Source organism: Schistocerca serialis, chromosome 3 (assembly GCF_023864345.2).
Source record: "Schistocerca serialis cubense isolate TAMUIC-IGC-003099 chromosome 3, iqSchSeri2.2, whole genome shotgun sequence".
Lineage (NCBI taxonomy): Eukaryota > Metazoa > Arthropoda > Insecta > Orthoptera > Acrididae > Schistocerca > Schistocerca serialis.
The window spans coordinates 92,061,588-92,080,090 of NC_064640.1; the positions used below are offsets into that span (position 1 = coordinate 92,061,588).

The following is an 18,503-nucleotide window of genomic DNA, read 5'->3' on the forward strand; positions in this document are numbered from 1 at the left end:
AGGTATATGCTTTTTTAAGTCCACACGTACACTTCGCACCCCGCTGTTAACTTGGTAGCGATATGCACTCGACCATTTTTCATTGGTAACCGACAAAACAACGCCGTACAGTGACAGAGAACGTGCAATCAGGTCATTAGGGCACTCAGGTGGCACATTAAATACCCTGACGGTTCTCACTCCGTATCCCGAAGGCACGATTTGGACATTGCTAATACTGCCATCATTATGACGAAATGGTCTCACACCAGCATGCTCCTCAACGAATTTCTCATAAGTGTCACTCGAAATAAATTTGATAAATAACGAGTACTGCACAAAGTCCAACTGGAACGTGTCGACTATATCTTCCGGCAATTTCAGATCCTCAAAAATCCACTCATGGATTTCGAAAGCCGTCGGTCGCAAGGCTGCACGATCGAAAACACACTGAACGCTGTTCGCTCTGTTAATTGTCGACATCTTACTTACAACAGTGGTACAGAAACAAACGTTAACAGCGCTCGCACACGCTGCGCAGCTCGCCACCGCAGCACTGCTCGCGACGTAAACACTGGCCCGCGCTACCGCCCGTCACCGCGCGATGTGCACTGGCCGAGTGCCTGAGCACGACCCAACTGAGCTACCGAAGCACGACTCACGACCGGTACTCACAGCTTTACTTCTGCCAGTACCTCGTCTCCTACCTTCCAAACTTTACAGAAGCTCTCCTGCGATCCTGCAGAACTAGCACTCCTGAAAGAAAGGATATTGCGGAGACATGGCTTAGCCACTGCCTGGGGGATGTTTCCAGAATGAGCCTTTCACTCTGCAGCGGAGTGTGCGCTGATATGAAACTTCCTGGCAGATTAAAACTGTGTGCCCGACCGAGACTCGAACTCGAGTCTCGGTCGGGCACACAGTTTTAATCTGCCAGGAAGTTTCAAGGATGGTAATACTCGACAAAGAAACCGGGTGTTCTGTACATAGATTTTGGCGACATTCTGGAGATGCGCCTAGAGGATAGTGAAGAAATTATTGTATTTAAACATGCAACAGTAAATGCAAATGCAGATAGTGCTACTTTTCAATCTATTTTAGACTCTGGTATTTATTTGTCGGCTATCAGGGAAGATGTATTCACGAGTTACGGTGAGAGTAGAGCATGGCTGGTTGTCCTGCTGCAAAAGGCTGATTACAGGAGCAGTTAATACGAAGAGGGAATAAATTAAACAGCAAATGTGGTTGTACTTCATATGTCAGTCACAATCGCTTAGTGTGAACTTTCTGGTTGTCCATGCCTTGACTGTTTAGGTTAGCCTATGTTGAAATATCTTTAGTCTTTACCAGGTGGTTCTTTATTTATATGGAAGTTGTACGACATTCGATGCAGACGACATGCAATTAAATTAGCTTTTGATGAGTGCATGAACGAAGACGATTTTGCACGTGGACTGCTTGGCGTGGTAGTTGATTCAGGTATATGAGCGAAGAGAGAATTGTGTCTTAACAGTGATATGGCAACAACACAATCGTGCTGTGAAAATAATGGTGAGATTTGAGTAATAAAATTTTTAACATGTGCTGTACTCATTTACTTGTCAAGTGAATAGTCCACTGAAACGCCACCGAAATTGAGTCCTTATTAATGAGAACATTTCACGGAGTACAACACGTTTCCGACTACAAGTCTTCATCGCACAAAATTTGTGGATGGCCTCAGTGTGAGAAGTTCTCAGTTTTATTCTATGTCCACAAAAGTAATATTTAGTGTTCCTTTCTCTTTTTCTCCTTTTTTTATAGAAGTATCTAGGTATTCAGATTATCATTATCCGAATGGCTACATCCATGTTAGTCATATTCCGTCATTTTTTTAGTAGATCTGTAATTTCGTTTAAATGGTAATTGTGTAGTATCTTCCAGTGTTATTGAATGGTTGCTATTCTGAGGTTTTCCACTCGGAAGAGTGTGAAGACATATGCACTATGAAGTGAAGATCCAAAGGACTGAGTATGGATGGTGAGTAAAGTTACGAAATGTGTCGCCTTAAGAAGCATTTAAGATCTTATCTAGGATACAGGAGCTGATGTTATATTTTAGAGCAAGTCGCTGAACTCATGCTGAGGGTTCGTTATATTTTGAGCGCCAATACCAGGAAAACTGAGATGCAGAAAGTGTAATCCACTCTACTGATCTGTGTAAATTGAAAGTAGTAACCAAGGGAAAACGTCCTTCATAGTAATTTTCATTGCAGAAGAGCTACACGTGTCGCTACTTTTACTAGGGCAGGACGTAAATGAACTGAAACGCCGAGAGAGAGAGATCAACAACGGGCAAATCAGGAGTATCAACCTTGAATTTTGAGGATATAGTAACGTCAAAGAGTGGATGTTCCCAACAAATTAATGTACGCCAGCTTGAGCTACGGACTTCATGGAGTTGAACAAAGAAGCTTGAAAACAAATGGACAAGAACAATCCGAGGTATATAGATTAATTATTGCAATATGAATGGTGTGTATTTTTCTAGAGGTTCAAGTTCCAGCAGGTCGAGAGACCGGAGAACACGTCTTTGATATAGGTACTAGTATACCACTTGTGTTAACAACAAACTCTGTTGCAGGACTGACAGATGGGCGCAGACACGAAAGCCTAATCAGGAATTTACTAAGTGAACCTCTGTATGGGCTCGTTTCTGCATGGGTCTAATTTGTTACATAAATGGACATAACGTATTACTTAACGATATTTTTCAATTGCTGATTGAGTTATGGAAAGGTGAGGATGTGTAATGTTCTGTTGACTTAATTTGTGTAAATCCTTTTGCAGGGTGTGAATATCATCCCAAAAAATTTCCATTGGAGGAATTTGTAGATGGACGTAACGTAGTTTGTAGTGTATTAGTGTCGTGGTAAAATAGCTGTTTGTTGGTTGACTACCCAACGCATGTGTAAACCAAGGTTGGTTCCAATGACTCTGAGCACTATGGGACTTAACATCTGAGGTCATCAGTCCCCTAGAACTTAGAACTACTTAAACCTAACTAACCTAAGGACATCACACACATCCATACCCGAGGCTGGATTCCAACCTACGACCGTAGCAGTCGAGCGGCTCTGGACTGAAGAACCTAGCCGGCCGGAGTGGGCGAGCGGTTCTAGGCACTACAGTCCGGAACCGCGCGACCGATACGGTCGCAGGTTGGAATCCAGCCTCGGGTATGGATGTGTGTGATGTCCTTAGGTTAGTTAGGTTTAATTAGTTCTAAGTTCTAGGGGACTGATGACCTCAGCAGTTAAGTCCCATAGTGCTCAGAGCCATTTGAACCATTTTTTTAAAGCGCCTAGAACCGCTAGGCCACCGCGGCCGGCTGTAAACCAAGGCATGGCAACCACATGTAGAGATGGCGTTTGAACGGCTAGGTAATGTGGGGGTGGAAGCGGTCGAAATTCTTGTCTATATCAATATTAAATTAGAATTTTAAAGTTAGAAAAAGTAAAAGTACTTTCGATGTAGCCCAGGACGGTATATGTAAAATCATGAATATCTCAGCCATGACGCCTCACGATTGCAAAGCTAGAGAAGAGTCACGAATGTAATCAACACTACTATAAAAACCCACTTCGTTGTTTAACGTTGTTACCAAGAATCTCAAAAAATATTTGACCGATTTACTGCACGTTTTTACACTATACCCTAATGAACATTCTGACGGGCATAATCTATACATTCTTTAATACATATAATATACAAATGTAAATTGAATAGAGGATGGGGAAATATTGTTAGCAAAAATCGTGAAAAGTGCTTGAGCGATTTATCTCCAATTTTTACATGACACTCTAATGTACACTTGGGCGAACATAAGCTATATATATATCTTTTAATGGATATAATGTATAAAGATATCTTTAATATAATAAGGTGAAACGTTGTTACGAAAAATTTATAAAACAACTATAAATGTTTACTTCAAATTTTTACTCATACTGTAATAAACATTTAGACGGGCAGAGGCTACATTCTGTTTTAAATGACAGTGCACAGATTTTCTGTTAAAACTGACTGCAAGGAAGAAAATGTTGTGCTGTACTCTGCAGCGAAAATGTGTGCTTTTGTTTTCTTTCTTTCAGCGGTTTTCACAGATAACAAGAAATTTCTATTTATCACTTATTGGCCCAAGATTAGAATGCCACTATGAAATATGAAGTTTCAGTAACAATAAAAAAGGCTCAAGGGGAGAGAGTAGGGGAAGAGGAGATGGATGGAGACGGTGGGTAGGCGGAAATAGCCATAGAAAGGAGCAAGGAGGAGATGGACAGCGAGAAGGGAAGGATGGAATAGTGAGGAGGGGGATGGACAAAGAGAGGAGGAGTAGGTAATGAACAGAGAGAGGGAGTGGAAGAGAAGATGGATAAAGAGAGGGGGAGGAGGGGATAAAGAGAGAGAGGGGGACGATGGAATGATGAGAGCGGGGGGGATGGACAGAGAGAGAAGGAGCAAGTAATGGACAGAGAGAGGAGGTGGAAGAGAAGATGGATAAACAGAGGAGGAGGAGGGGATGAATAGAGAGAGGGGGAGGATGGAAATGGACTGTGCAGCTGGTCCCGGCGAAGGTTCGAGTCCTCCCTCGGGCATGGGTGTGTGTGTTTGTCCGTAGGATAATTTAGGTTAAGTAGTGTGTAAGCTTAGGGACTGATGACCTTAGCAGTTAAGTCCCATAAGCTTTCACACACATATGAACATTCTGAAGATGGAATGGTGAGGCAGAGGGATGGACAAAGAGACAAGGAGTAGGTAATGGACAAAGAGAGGGGGTGGAAGAGAAGATGGATAAAGAGATTGGGATGAGGAGATGGACAGAGAGAGGGGGGAGGATAGACTGGTGGTGATTGGGGGGGGGGATGATGGACAAAGAGAGAAGGAGTACGTAATGGTCAGAGAGAGGGGGTAGAAGAGAAGATGGATAAAGAGAGGAGGAGGAAGAGATGGACAGAGAGAGAGGGTAGGAGTAGTTTTTGATGTATGTACGTTTCTCATATTTATTTAGCAACTGCAACGTTTTGGCAGGTTCGCTATTACAGTATTTAAAATTCGAAGGATATACCGATGCCAGCGGCAATCAGGTATCAAAATAATTCGATGGTGAAAGTTGAAAATTAATACCAGAACACGACTCGAACTTGGATCTCTCGTGCAAAGCAAACAGTTGCCTTCACCCCATCACTCATCCGGACATGCTTACCATTCGACCCAAATTCTCAGCCTCTTACACGCTAGTAGCGTCCACTGTCCGTTTAGTTAATTTCACGCACTGAGTCCTGTATTGCTAGAAGAGGCTAGGACCTGTTGTTCATCTGCACTGAAATTATCAAGGCAGTCACGTCTACAGATGTGCTCCCTCTCTCTTTCTATCTCTGTCGATATTTCCAATTCATTCAAAATTTCTTATCGCAACAGTGCACATTTAGTGCATGAAGTTATTACATTTACAGATCAATAGCACAAGCGGTTCTTCAGTACCATGTGTCGACCAATGCAGAAACATCCGTATTGGTGCGTGGCCGGTACGTGATTAAGCCTCCACGGGCGGTAATGCAGGTGCTCACTCTGGTATCCAGTCGATCGTACCGATGGCGAAACTGCGCTGGGATACGTTATGCCACACCTGCTCGACCTGGTCACGTAGTTCTGTAAGAGCTGTTGGTTGACGCGTCGCACGAATCACTTCTCGTCACATCATATCCCGCACGTGCTCGACTGGGGACAAGTCCGGAGATAGTGCTGGCCAGGGGAGTTGCTGCACGTCCTGCAGAGCACGTTGAGCTTCCAGGGAAGTGTTGAGGAGAGTATTATCCTGATGGACCAATAAACCACCTTCCTGTTGCAAGAATGACGAGAGAACGGAACATTTGCACGTTCCGAGCGCTGGTTAGGGTCCCATTCAGAAACATTAACAGTGAACAAGTGTCGATGTTGTGACGAGAGTAGAGGTCGGGCTAGCGGTGTGTGTGCCCATAGTCACACTGCTAAGAACCGGTTCGTAGCATTTCGTGTTGACCCGTCTGAGCTCTCAAGCCTTCTTATCTACGTTTTTGCAACTCTACGGTCTGCCACTGCTACCCTTAGAGTACGTCGATCCTGATGAGCGTCTGTGCCGCTTGGACATCCAGAATCTCACGTACGGGTGTGAGAATGGTCATGTTACTACCAATACCAGCATCGTTGGACAACTGACGCAAGGTGTCCAACTCATGTGACAATTGTCCGAAAGGACCATCCCACCACTTGGAAAGTCACAATTTGACTCCTCTCGAAATCGCTCAGTTGGCTGTAGGAAGCACGAGTGCATCTCCATGGTGAGGTTGCCTGGTTTCTTCACACCTGTCCACCACACTCAGGCCTTCTGGCTGTGAGCATTCGTCTTACCAGGTGTACTGATTATTTCTCGGCGGCGTATAATGTTGTGCCTGACGAAAGTACAATCGTCAGTACAACAGTGGGTTCTTTACTTTGTCTGAAAGGAGAACGAGTGGGAAATATACAGTCCAGTCACATTAGTTAGCCTGTAACACCACAACTCTGTGGATTATCATAAAATTACTACGTGATTTGCGAAGTTTCCGTTAATTGTTGTGCTGAATATTATTCTTGTAAATATGTTGTCAAGTTATAAATGCTATTTGTTATTTAAGAAAAAGAATAGGCAAGGAATGTTAGCATTTTGTAAGTAGACACGTTGCCCTAGACAGGGAAAAACTATTGTTAAAGACTGCAATACATTGGAAATGCATTATCGCTTGGCATGCGAGCGCGCCAAAAAAGCAACAGTTGGGAGTCGCGAGGAGACGATTGGTGTCGTCGATTGTGTGTATTCTCCGGTGTGACTATACAAAAGTGCGGAGACAAATTGTCTGTTTCCGAAGTGCGGAGCCGTGAAAACTGAATTGGTTGTTTTAGCGGATGTTTAATATGGACAAGCTATGGCATTTATTGGGCACAGTGCAGATGTAGCAAGAGTAATACACGTAACATCAGTAGTACTGTGGGCCCTTGTTATTAGCTATGGTATGGCAAGAAGAACAACCTGTGCCCTATTTACCGCTAAATAAAGTCACTCGACAAACCAACGGCATTATGAAGTGAAGTAAGATCTAGACCCTTATAACTAGAAGTGTAATAGACTGACCAGCGTAGTTGGCATTTTACTGCTTGAATAACGTTGTTTTTGTGCATATTGTCAAGTAAATAATTTTCCTAAGTCATTATCCAAGTTGTCTCCATCCAATCCCTGTGTATGAACCGAGATAACCAGAAAATGGTTCAAAATGGTTCAAATGGTTCTGAGCACTATGGGACTGAACATCTTAGGTCATCAGTCCCCTAGAACTTAGAACTACTTAAACCTAACTAACCTAAGGACATCACACACATCCATGCCCGAGGCAGGATTCGAACCTGCGACCGTAGCAGTCGCACGGTTTCGGACTGAGCGCCTAGAACCGCGAGACCAGAAAATGAATTGAAAATGAAGTGAACATTAATTTATTAGATTATTAAAACATAGTTTTTCCAACTTTTGGACAATTACGTAATAATGATATCTTTGGTTGTAGTCTCAGAAATAGAATCATGCAAAAGCCGGTATTAATTCATTTGCTAAAAATGGAGTGAATATCATAATAAAAGAATGATGGTAAAACTTGGACACTGAATTTCATTGTCAGAGCACAGTTCTAATGTATAACTTGTGGCATAATTTGTAACTTTTATTACAAAGACATATCAAAGTAACTGCTAAATTCAAACAATCTTCCTGCTTGCTGCAATTACGACAGTCTGTATTACGGTGAGTAACATAACAATAAGTTTCTGTCCACAGCCAGTAAACAATCTTACTTTAATTGATGTTTGAAAATTAATAAGATATGTTGTATGTGTTTGCTATTTGATTATTATTTGACTACTGTGAGAGGAGTGGTGTGAAGTACTTGAAAGTGTGCGTTAGGTACTGTTCCCACGTCATGATGCCAATAACTATTCTTATGTAAGACTCCTTATGAGTATACAGTTCAGTTTCAATTTAATTATTCTTGTTCCGGTAAGGAACTGGCGAGCGTTGGTTATTTCATTAATGACATACTTTAAAAACCTTTCTACCTAATTTTCCACTAACTACTGTTAGTTAAAAAATAGTTTACGTAGTTAAAATAGATAAAGTTAACCGAACTTTGTTTCTAACTGTCATTGCTAAAATACTGAACAGTGGCGATTCGGTTATAACTTCATCTACTTCTCTCGGTTTTGCATTATTCTTCGGAGTAGATGCCTTTTCCCCACAGATTAGGGACTTTAGGTACACGGTCATACAGCCTAATTAGCCGGAGAGGTAGAAGGGTTAGAAGCCCACCACCTATGTCCGGCGTCAACGTGCAATAACCACTCACAGGCATCAGATGGCAGCACTAACAGTGGATGAAATACGAGTATATAGCGTCTCGGAGGCGACACGGAAGACTGTGCAGTCGCTCTCGCAATGCTGGAATGGATCGACTTATCTGAGGTCCAAAATAGCATGATCAGCAGCTGCCAGGAAAAGGGTAGAAGCATTTCCGAAACGGCCAAGTATGCCGTGCATGGCAAAATGGCGCTATCTGAAAACGGCGCCGGGACAACTGGTGAACTACAGGCCATAGTTGGCAGGGGTGAACGATGGTGTAGAGATTTATGCCGGCGAACAGACGTGGGACTGTTTGAGCATCTGACGGCCCAGATGTACCAAAGTGCTACCAACGACTGTTCAGCGAACATTCCTGCGTATGGGCCTCGCAGAAGACATGTTTCATGCACCTATGTTAACTGTTGTTCGTCGGTGACAAAGGCTCGAATTTGCATTGCAATATTGCAGCAGGACGTCCATTGAATGATTTGTGGCCTTTTGAGATGAATGATGTTTTATGTTCCATCGGACAGATGGTCGTTGGCGTGAACAGCATGAAACGTCTCAAAGCGAAGGGATCCACGCCGAAGGAGGAAGTGTTATTGTCTGGGGAATGTTTTCGTGACAGTTCCTAGGTGATATCGTCAGGTTCCGGGGATCGACAGAAGTATGTATTTATCCTTGGGTCCGATGTACAACCCTAAATTCAGTTAGTTTTTCCTCCGCACAAAAGCATCTATCAGCAGGATAATGCAGCGTGTCACGCAGCTCGTAGCGTATGTGCGTGATTCGGAGAACATCTGGATAAGTTTACCGTACTCCACTGGCCATCAAACTTCTCGAATTTAAACCCAATCGAGAATCTGTGGGACCACCTCTCTCGGGCTATTCGCGACATGGACTCTCAACCGAGAAACCTAGCGCTGTTGGCCACTTCTCTGGAGTCCGAATGGCCCTTCATCTCTGTCGATGCATTCCAGAACTCGCGCTCCTGAAGGTGGTTATTCAGGCTTCTGACAGATGATCACATAAATGTGAATGGAAAGTGTAGAGAAGGAAAAATATTAGTTCATTTTGACACAAGATATATGAAGATTTACTTAACTTCGTGTAATGCATTGTCACAGGGATTTTCTGTGTCTTACAACTGTCTCTGAATATTAAAGTATCACTGGATGGAAACAAATTTAAAAGAATCTTCCCTTGCAATTCACAGACGTGATGTTCACAGTTACACTTCAGCATTAGATATGATATATACTGGTGTCCTACCTGAGACGATACTATCATATTAACCGTTAATCACGAACTGAGGACAAGTGTTCCACTGCTCTGCTTTATCTCGGCGTCTCGATACGGTGGCGCTGCCAAGCTGAGAGAGAGTGTGACTTCGTCAGCGCCTTACATTCATCGTTGGATTACGTAGCGAGACATCGTCACTTTCTCTGGTATAGGTGCGAGATGTCGATTTTGTTACGGTACCGCGATCTTTCGACTATACTACATATACAGTATTTCTGCAGGCGTGACTACATTCATAACTTCAGTGCAGATGCCTCTTGTGGGAACACATGAATCTCTGTGAGCAAGTGAGTGAATAGACAATGACCGCTACTAGTGTGTGACACGCTGAGAATTTTGGTCGGAAGGAGGTGTGTCCGGATGGCTGAGGTGGTTTTTCGGTCTGCGTTAAGTGTGTTCGGATGGCTGGCGTGGTTAAGGCAATTGTTCGTGTTAAGCAGGAGGTCTGGGTTCGAGTTTCAGTCCGACACAAACATATAACTTTCACTATCGAATTATTTCGATGCCTGATTGCGGCAGTATAAACAACAACGTGGTGTCTGTTGCGTCGGACATGTCGGACACATGTGTGGAGTGTATTTTAAGCTCATTTTGTAATGCAGCTAGCCAGTCTTTGAGCAAAAGTTGTATACCTTTATCAAAAGTAATAAGAAGTAGTGCGGAAGTCACCGTGGAGCGTTGTATTAGCAGCCGAGCCAGTAGCCACCAGTGTCGTGAAATGTGAGCCATAACGACAGACAGGCAGTAAACAGCAGTGGACAGAGGTAACTGAGCAGCGGCACGGTGTCACCGCACAAGAGCAAGTCTCAAATCGTGGGCGACGTAACTAGGTGCCGAATTTTAATGACACTAATGTGTGCCAGGGGCATACAAATAAATACGAATTTTGAAGCAGGGATCACATTTCGTCAATGGAGACCAGCAGCACCACCACGATGGCTGGCAGTAAGACTACTGGGCGCAGTCAGCAGCAGCCATAGGTTCAAGACTTCGCTGCACGCGACACAAGCACCAATTTCTCCACTGGACTTGGTGCCACAATCCCACTGACGTTACTTGCCTGTCTGCTGCTGCTGATGCTTAGTTCCTAGTGGGACTTGGGGCCTCAGTGCTAGTCATTGTCTGACTCCTGCCAGGGGACCATCCCGACATTTACTACGTGAAGCGATTTAGGGATATCACGGAAAACCTAAATCACGTTGGCCGGACGCGGGTTTGAACCGTCGAATGTGAGTCCAGTGTGCTAACTACTGCGCCACCACGGTCGGTCATTGTGGTGAAAGTGCAATATTATTATTATTATTATTATTATTGACAGCGAGATCATCGCAAGTCTGTAGGTTTCGCCAGTGGATGAGTCATATTTGTAGCTTCATTGTGGGATAGGGGAATGTAGGCGATTCGCCGGCCGCTGTGGCAGGGCGGTTCTAGGCGCTTAAGTCCGGAACCACGCTGCTGCTACGGTCGCAGGTTCGAATCCTGCCTCGGGCATGGATGTGCGTCATGTCCTAAGGTTAGTTAGGTTTAAGTAGTTCTAAGTCTAGGGGACTGATGACCTCAGATGTTAAGTCCCATAGTGCTTAGAGCCATTTGTAGACGATTCTTTTTGAGGAGACGTAAATATCTGTTAGTTTTCATCTGGTTGACATGGGCAATATGCATGTCATGAGCAAGAACTGTGGCTCATTGTTGAGTAGTATATAGGCTTTAACCATGAGTAGTGATAAATGAAGATGACTTTAGTCGTTGTTTCAGTGTATAATAATAAAAGTGATTTGCCATTCATACGACAGTAATTAAGTTGTACTAGAGAGTAATATGACAGTTTTACGTATAAGTGGGATTTCAATTTTGTTTTATTTTACGGAGCAATGAATATGGCTCGGTATTTAAGCATGTATGGTAGTGAGAAATGTTAGGGTTGTGGTATGTTTAAGCCACTTTTCTTTTCGTATATATTTGCATAACTGATTGGAGGTAATCACTTCGGGGTTAGTATCACAGGTAGCAAGTTTGTCAATAAAGCTAGGATCTATCAGCGACGAGTTATTGAGAATCGTAAGAGGCAAATTAGATAAGCTGAAGCGGAAACGGTGGAGCGAGACAAGGAAATAAAAGCACTTGAATCGGAATTCAAGGAAATGATTGATCACAAAACTCCTGAGAATAAAGACAAGTTGCGGAGAGAACACGAGGAATTTATAATGGGAAATGAGCCTCGGGATATGAGGAATATGTTGATTATGGCGAGGTCGGAAAGAAAGGAAAAGGAGGAAGCAGAGTGAAGGGAGGAGAGGAAGCTGTAAAGCATTGGGACAGGACTGTAGACAGTTTATTTACTCCTGCAGAACGTCTGACTGCTGTTGATTTAGTCCAGCCTGTCGATCCTGCGAAGTGTAGGCCAGTGTGTCCCAATTGGTTCGACGGTTCTTTTAGTGGAAAGATTAAATTAGTTGTGGATGGTGTTGGGAATTGAAGGAAGGCGCGTAGTAATGCCGTTTTTAAATTTAAGTAGAATAATGTAGAGCATCTCTAATACACAGTGGAATAGTGGAATCTGTGGTAGAGGAAACGAGTGTGGGCTGTACCGAAGTGATAAATAGTGGGTCAAGTAATAGGGGCAATTTAAGTGCAGTAGCATCTGTCCCTCTGAGTGATGATGGGTATTGCGTTGAGGCCAGAGAGACTGGCCCAGATGACCAGTTGCTTGTACAGGTAATTCTTCCACAAAGCCTCATCATAATCACCATACATTTTAACATATCCTTCGTAATATATTACTGTAACCTAAGAAAACCGGTAGTCAACGAGGGAAACAGCAGAACTTTGCTAAGAAACAACGTAATATAATAACAGTGGTGCTACAGAAAGAAGAAGAAGTCGATAATGTCGTATTAGGGCTAAAATTTAAGTAATTACCTAACAGAACAGTGATAAACGCTTACTAATAGCAGATGACGTACTGGAAGACCATACCAATGGCTTTTCTTCGCATACCAAACAGTTTTGTGAACAGAAGTGTGTAATAATAAGGTATATATTTATTTTTCATGTTAATATTCCAATCAATATGCATAGTAGCGTACCACTATACACTAAAAAACTGATAAATACCACAAAGCATAGATTCTTTGTATATTGTTCAACAGATAATAAGTAAAAAACCCTGTAGATGGATATATTTCTCCTAAACATGTGTGGTTAGTAAAACGAGAAAGATTGTGTTTGCTGAGGACAGAACGGCATCTCCTTATTACATATTAGGAAGCAAATGCGGACAAGCAAAGAGCTTCCACCAAAAAATGAAACTGTAAGGGTAGTGTTCGGGTATGTTGTCTTGGAAGCGTGAGACAACTATTGTTACACGAACAAAGATACGAAAGTTGCTCCAAAATAGAGGATTAAAAAGCCACCAGACAAACAAACGAGGTACTATCATGCGCAAAAGTATCCAAACGACCTGAAATGTGATCCGCCTGATTTGCATGCAACCAACATAACGTAAATATCTAGCGGGTCCTCTAATAATTTTGCGGCACAGTCGTTCGACTATACAAAAGGGATACCACGAGAGACCACAAGACAACACTGTTCTTTAAGGCAATCAGTGCGATGATACTGCAAAAACTAGAATAACACGTAATTAGAGATGAGTTGGTCCCTAACGCTTTTACAGGTTACAATGATTCTCTAAAGCGTTAGCATCTCATTATAATCTGAAACAACTAACTATGGCACATAAACTATGTAGCAATAAATAAACAAAGTTAATATTTGCATGAACAAGATATTCTGTGACAATGTCTTCACTACTAGAGATCTACGACAGTTTGAAGTACTTCTCCTCTGTGTAAGGTTTTCCCACACCTGCTAAATGTCCCATTGACGATTGGTTTTGCATAAACTGGTCGTTAAAGGAACTAGTTAAAGAATACGAAATAAACAGCGGTAAACGCTCGATAGAGACCGCAATATTAATAGAGTATAATTAGTAACGTCACTGTACTAATTATTGCTGAAGATTTATTTGCCCACATGTTTGAACTATAAATGACATGACGAATTTTCTGTTCTGGATCTGGACAGAAACCCAAAAACGTAGCCACTACTAACTAAAATACATGTTCGCACCTCTCTGGGACTTGGTCAAGACAACGGTCATCAATGCTGACTAGCCGTAAAGAGACGTGAAATATAAAGGTTTTCACCAGTATTAGTTAACACATCTGAACTTGAAACGAAATGACGAAATTATCTCTACTACATCAAAACCATTATCGCCCTGTTAACTGACCACGAAATACGTTTAATATACTCTCCTTCACAAGTAACCAAGTATGCATGTGCTGAAAATTGGAATGCTATGCTTTAAAATGTTGTGACGGGATTTTCTACCCAGTTCGTTATCGGATTGTTAACTAAGTAAAATCACATGTTAGAAATCGAATTTATTTACCAGCAACGAGCTGTACCAATATGAGATGAGGGTACAATTTGTTTTGCTTGCATGAGAATCGAACCGGGCGCGTACTGTCGCTGTTTCCCATCCATAAATAGACGTTAAGTATCAACTGCTTGCTCAACAGTAGTGAGATGCTCACATGTTTCACTAGAAATAACGGTGCCTATCGTTACTGTTGACTATTCATGAACAGACATTAAATTTTCAAATTATATTTCGATGGTAGGTCAGTTTGCACATGCTAGGGCGTAAAATGAAATTATGAATATGTTTGTCCTGGACCAGGATTGCAAGCCAGATACGTTCCATTCCTAGAGATCCGAATTCGAATTCCAATCGAGGATCAAAAATTGAAACGTCTCAAGTTCAAGTTAAATATGAACACTGTGAACGAAATAACTATTCCCAAATTAAATAAAATAAACGTATTATTGCTAGACTACTGGCAACAGAGTTTGTGTCTTCGGTGACTGCCGCCTTTGTTAAGGCGCCACTTAAACAGGCTCTGACGCTGTTGGTAGTGAAGGGATATTGTGTTTCATGCGGATTATGAACCACTGTGTGACCTAACATTCTGGACGTGGCGTTACCATAGGTGAATTAGATGTTTTCGTGGATGTTGGAAAGCGACGCCGTAATTGAGAATCGAACCTATACCCCGCAAGTATCAGTCTACGATCACCCCAGCAGACCACCGCAACTCACTGTTGGCAACGTCCTGATTGTGTTCTTGTGGCCGACGATTCGCCTTGAAACTGTGAAAACCTCCTGCTCTCTCGATTAACTGGCTAATTACCTGCTTGATTCTAATGCAGGTATTATTCTAATCTTATGACTGCGTGATATAAGGACCATTCTAGTCTTCATACCTCCGATTTGATGCCAATATGAAATTTTTTCTATGACAACTAATGTTTTAGTTCAAGTAATACAACTGCAGCGAGTGAGGTTACCACATAATTCGATGATTACTGTCATGATTGTTATTATTATCTTCATTATGCTGCTACGACACATGTGATTGAAGGAAAGGTATATGCTCTTTGATCATATTTAGAACCATCTGCCCAAAGATAGTAATTATGTAGTTCCTTCCATGTATAGGGAATACTTTTCAATTTAATGTTGGAAATCTCGAATTTTTCGTTAATCACATTAAAACTAAATTAATTGCTGAAACATTTATTTGAGAACAGAAATTGTGTTGCTTTTTCCTATATTTATTTGCGCTTAGCAACGATGCTTGCAAAATGCGGTATCTGGAGGTAAAACACTATGCAAAATGTAGGGATGTTAATGTCTACCGTTAAATGTCAAGTGTATGTTTTACAGATGACTTTGTCAGTTGTTGCGGTCGCAGGTTCGAATCCTGCCTCGGTCATGGATGTGTGTGTGTCTTTAGGTTAGTTAGGTTTAATTAGTTCTAAGTTCTAGGCGACTGATGACCTCAGAAGTTACATCGCATAGTGCTCAGAGCCATTTGAACTTGGTCAGACACTTGTGCAACATGTGGGTGTTACATTGCTGCTGATTAATATCTCCCTCATTTTTGTGTGTCGTGTTTAATAAACTACCGAAAGGACCATATGCGGTATGCGGTATAGTAGTAAAAATTGACTACATCTTATCACGACAACGGTACTAAAAAGTCTGCCTTCTTAAGGCAGAATACCCCAAATCATTACGAATTAGAAAATGAATTTAAAAAATCATTCAGTGCCACACGTAAGTCAATAGTATTGACGAAGCAGTAAAAAAGGGATTAACATGTGTGCAATTCTGTAAATGTTGTGTCTATACATCACAGACTAGAGAATAGAGATACGATATAGTGGTGCAGCATTTCATTCGATGTCTTTACTGATTGTTGATCTGTCTTCGAGATCCTATTTTACAGAGGAAGAAAAAGTCCCGTCACCACCAGTATTTGAACCGACAGCAAGCGCAGTTTCAAGTTTAATGTCCAAACAATTTACCCCTACGCTAGCAGCCATCTGCAACAAACCTTGCCTCCTTGTCGCCTCAATCGTAGATTCGACAGGTAAACAGCGATGTAAATAGCAAAACCAGGTGCAGTTTCTGTTGAAACGAGCTTCCTGGAATCAAAATTATTCGTTTGGTACATTCTATATCATCCTGTAAGGGATAATCATTCAGGACATTTAATGAGAATGATAAGATATTTCTGAGCCATCAGTCCAGGAGGTAATTCGGGTCTGCAGCTCGTGGTCGTCCGTTAGCGTTCTCGTTTCCCGCCCCCCAGGTTCCCGGATTCGACTCCCGGCGGGGTCAGGGATTTTCTCTGCCTCGTGATGACTGGGTGTTGTGTGCTGTCCTTAGGTTAGTTATGTTTAAGTAGTTCTAAGTTCTAGGGGACTGATGAGCATAGATGTTAAGCCCCGTAGTGCTCAGAGCCATTTGAACCATTTTTTGAAGTAATTCGGAGGCCACATTGCTGCCAAATGTATGCTGCAATGTTGTCAATTTTCCATTAGACTGGTGACAGGCAGAAGGCGCCTGATAACGCGAAAAGTCTCTTCAGCTTGTAACCATAGGACAAGCTTGCACATTACAGACGTGGCAGGGCCGGATTTGGCGCTAGCGCCGATTGCTACCTCTTTGACGGTGACCTGAATTAACAAACGTAAATGCCAATTAACAACCGATTGCAACTTGAACATCAGATATTGGGGAATATCGGGGGAATAATTTACGGTGCCCCCCTTTTAAGTAGGTGTCGTAGCAATTTTTGTTATTATGTCTTATAAGAACTGCAAACTAGAAAAAATTATTCTCCATAAGCGATTAGGTTCTGTAGTATCACCTGACGCCGTTCACAGAATGAATAAATAATATTCTTTTTGGTATTAAATACGTGAATTTAATTTAAATGCATAGGATTTCTTTGGCATTACTGCTGAGACATAATAAAACAGATGAAACCACAAGATGACACTGATTACAAAACGCGAACATCAACAAAGACATTTCATAAACTGCGAATAACACATTGTCTCGTCAACATCACACAAGCTGTTTTACGATGTGATAGAGGGCACTTTCTACATCACTATCACTTCACCAGTTGTATGCTCCAGGCACGAATGTTTCGTGGGAGGGACGATGGCTGGTAATCATCTATGCGCATTCTGATCCCTCTAATTTTACCTTCACCGTCTTTCTGCGAGATATAAGTAGAGAGAAGCAATATACTGCTCGAGTATTCAAGTTACTTAAGGTCTAGGTATTAAACAGTAGACCATACCGCAGTGGAGGCTGCCTCTTTTGCAGCGTCTTCACCTGGAATTGAAAGAGCAACTCTCTGGCGCTTTAGTGCTTACTAAACAATCCAGTAACTAAAGGACTGAAACTTCCTGGCAGATTAAAACTGTGTGCCGGACCGAGACTCGAACTCAGGACCTTTGCCTTTCGCAGGCAAGTGCAAGTGGTTCGCCGGAGAGCTTCTGTAAAGTTTGGAAGGTAGGAGACGAGGTACAGGCAGAAGTAAAGCTGTTAGGACGGGTCGTGCGTCGTGCTTGGGTAGCTCAGTTGGTAGAGCACTTGCCCGTGAAAGGCAAAGGTCCCGAGTTCGAGTCTCGGTCCGGCACACAGTTTTAATCTGCCAGAAAGTTTCATATCAGCGCACATTCCGCTGCAGAGTGAAAATCTCATTCTGGAAACATCCCCCAGGCTGTGGCTAAGCCATGTCTCCGCAATATCCTTCCTTTCAGGAGTGCTACTTCTGCAAGGTTCGCAGGAGAGCTTCTGTAAAGTTTGGAAGGTAGGAGACGAGGTACTGGCAGAAGTAAAGCTGTGAGGACGGGGTGTGAGTCGTGCTTGGGTAGCTCAGTTAGTAGAGCACTAGCCCGCGAAAGGCAAAGGTCCCTAGTTCGAGTCTCGGTCCGGCACACAGTTTTAATCTGCCAGTAAGTTTCAAAACGTTCTTTTGTCATAAAGTTTCCTCCCTAATGATACAATGGATTCAGTATCGTGTCCAGTTTCCATCCTCCTCTACAACAGCCTTTAGCCGCCGGGGAACAGAGGCAACAAGTTTCCGGCTGAATCTGTTATTCTGCGACAGCTCTTCCCATGTATCATGAACTGCTTCGGACAGCGATGCCTTGGTTGTTGGTGTAGGTCTTCTACACCAAATAATTTTCTCCTTCTCTGCCCATACGTTCTCTACAGGATTGACGTCAGCACCTTTTGGAGGCCAGTCCAGGAGATCGATGTCTCCATTCATTTGAAACCATTGTTTTACACAATTCGCTGTATGGACTGGGGAACGGTTATGTTGGAATATTATACTGCCTCCCGAAAA

The 18,503-nt window shown here is 42.5% G+C and overlaps 1 non-coding gene across 1 annotated transcript; it reads left to right on the forward strand.

The window, feature by feature from the left end:
- The first annotated feature begins 17,715 nt into the window (after nt 1-17,715).
- Trnas-uga (transfer RNA serine (anticodon UGA)) lies at nt 17,716-17,790 on the forward strand. Its single transcript has one exon. It is a non-coding gene; the product is annotated as a tRNA-Ser (tRNA).
- Nucleotides 17,791-18,503: the final 713 nt, after the last annotated feature.